The sequence below is a fragment of the Solanum verrucosum genome, unplaced genomic scaffold, assembly GCF_900185275.1.
Source record: "Solanum verrucosum unplaced genomic scaffold, falcon-dt-bn FXZP01000100.1, whole genome shotgun sequence".
NCBI classification, from domain to species: Eukaryota; Viridiplantae; Streptophyta; class Magnoliopsida; order Solanales; family Solanaceae; genus Solanum; species Solanum verrucosum.
The window spans coordinates 77,366-80,270 of record NW_026020254.1 but is presented as its reverse complement, the minus strand read 5'-3'; positions in this window follow the sequence as shown (position 1 = coordinate 80,270).

Sequence of the window (2,905 nt, the reverse complement as noted above, 5' to 3'; positions counted from 1 at the left end):
ATAGACAATCTGTCGACCACTAATATAATAATCGTACTCATAAACTTGAATTGTAATTTCTTGATCACTAAATTGTGTACTTATAAATTTTGAATTGTACTTTTCGACTATAAATATAATCATGAATTTATAAATTTTGAATTGTAACTTTTCGACTATAATAACTCGTAAATTCTGAATTGTAATTTGTCGAGCACCAGATTATGTACTCATAAATTTTGAATTGTTACCTTACTTCTCGACTATATATATGTAATCACTAACTTGTAAACTCTAAGGGTGTGTTTGGTATGAAGGAAAATGTTTTCCTGGAAAACAAATAGATTTTTGACTTATTTTCTCATGGTTGATTGGTGAGAAGAAAAAAAATTTCGAAAAAGATTTTTAGTGTTTGATTTATGAATGAAAAATGTTTTTGAGAAATATCTTTAATTTTTACTAGAGTAGAAAATACTTTTTGAAATTGAAAATATTTTTTAAAAACAAACTTAAATTTTTTTGGGGGTGGGGGGCTGGTAGGGGGAGTGGCGAGGGAGGGGGGGGGTCGAGGGTAGGGGTGAAAAAATAAAAAATTGAAGTTGAAAATATTTTTAAAAAACAAACTTAAAATTTTTTGGGGGGTGGGGGGTTGGTGGAGGGTGGATGGGTGGGGGGGAGGGAGTCGAGGGGTAGGGGTGAAAAAATAAAATTTTGAAATTGAAAATATTTTTTAAAACAAACTCAAATTTTTTTTTGGGGGTGTGGGGGGCTGGTGGGGGGGGGGGGTCGAGGATCGGGGTGGAAAAATAAAATTTTGAAATTGAAAATATTTTTAAAAAACAAACTTGAATTTTTTTTTGGGAGGAGGGGAGGGTCGAGGGTAGGGGCGAAAAAATAAAAATTTAAAGTAGAATTTTTTTTTAAAAAATAAACTTAATTTTTTTTTTGAAGGGGGTGGGGGACTGGTAGGGGGGTTGATGGGGTAGGGGGCAAGGTAGGGGGTGGGGGTGGTAAAAAAATAAAAAAATGAAATTAGAAATATTTTTAAAAACAGCTTTTAATATTTTTTTTTGGGGGGGCGAGGGTGGTGGTAGGAGTGAGGGTGGGGTAAAATAATTGAAGTTAAAAATATTTTTAAAAAAGAAGCTTTAAATTATTTTCTTTGGAGGGAGGGTGGTTGGGGGGCTGATTTGAGGGTACAGACAAAATAAATTGATTTTTTCAATAAAAAAATTGTAATTTGAAGTTGGAAGAGAGTTTTGGAAAATGTTTTCTTTAAGTTTTGAAGGGAAGTCATTTTCCTTAAATTTGAGGAAAATGAGTAAATTTGGAAAACATTTTCCAAAACATTTAACCCAACCAAACATGAGAAAATTGAAAAACATTTTCCGGAAAATATTTTCCTTCATACCAAACACACCCTAAATTGTAACTTCTCATCAATCACTTGACTATATTAGGGGTAGTTTGGTATCTAGTTAGAGTTATACTGCGATTAGTAATGTAAGAATTAGTTATGAGTAAAAATCTACGTATCAGTTATGTAGGAATTATTTATGTATTATTAGTTATACATGTATAAGTTATTTCATTTTCTATCCAGTATAAAATAATACATAGATTTCCTTATAACTTATAGGGATAATACATATATTAGACCTTAAACTTGGCTTCAAATTTTAACTTTGACCTTCAACTTTCATAGTGCACAAACAGACACTTTAACTATCCAACCTTTTAATAAATAAACACGCGTGTCTTACCTGGCAAAACGCGTAATAGTTAGGAGTGATTTTTGAGGCCTACAACAGTTAAAAAAATGCTGAAATGACAACTCTACCCTTAATTAATTTATTTATTTTTTAGTTCAAAAATGCACGTGTAAAGTGTTTAATTAGTTGGCAGCCATTGAGTGGCTCACTAATACACGTGGCAACGTTTGCATTTCACGCTCTTGGCTCCAAAAATCGCGTGTTTATTTATTAAAAGGTTGGATAGTTAAAGTGCTTGTTTGTGCACTATGAAAGTTGGAGGTCAAAGTTAAAATTTGAAGCCAAGTTTAAGGTCCAATATATGTATTATGCCTATTATATATACAAGTTATGTGGGTTTCTAAATTGCCAACCAAATATCGTATTGATTTTATACATGAATAACTTATTTCCTATCTAGATACCTACCAAACGTCGTATAAGTTATATAGAAATTAATACATGAATAATTTGTTTCTTATCCCAATACCAGATTACAACCCCTAAGGCCATTAGGATTTGCACTGATATACTCAAAATTGTAACTTCTTGACTAGTGGACTATATAACCCTAATTAGACCGCTAAGATTTACTTTCGTAAACTTGGAATCTCGTAAGTTGATTCTAGAATTCACAAGACTCTCATAAACTTTGAAGTCTAACTTCTCACTATATATAACATGACTAAAACCACTAAGATAATAAACCCTGAATTATACTAACTTCACAACTATTGGACTTTATATCAAAGATTGTTGCATTACTCAATTTCTAGATTCTAAAATACCATTGTGTATGTGGCCTAGCCACTTGAAAACCTTGACAAAAAATGTTGATCAAATATGGAATCTTTAATAATTGTTGTATTCTAGTATAAGAAATATTTCTATTAGGCAGACATTAAGGAAAGATGTGGGCCTTTTGGGCCTAGTGAATAAAACAAGTTCATAAAAATGCCTTGTTCCATTTTAGATCCAAAATATGTCAATGTCCATCACCTTTTTTTGGAAAATGACATCAACACTTCATAATTCATAATGGCACGTGGTGTCATGTGGTTGCCTCTACAACAACTTCAACTCAATTTTGGATGGCATTGGTCTCCAAATGCAACCTAACTGAGTTGGAACCTTACCCTTTGTTTGGACGGTTGTTATCTATTATTTTATAATAT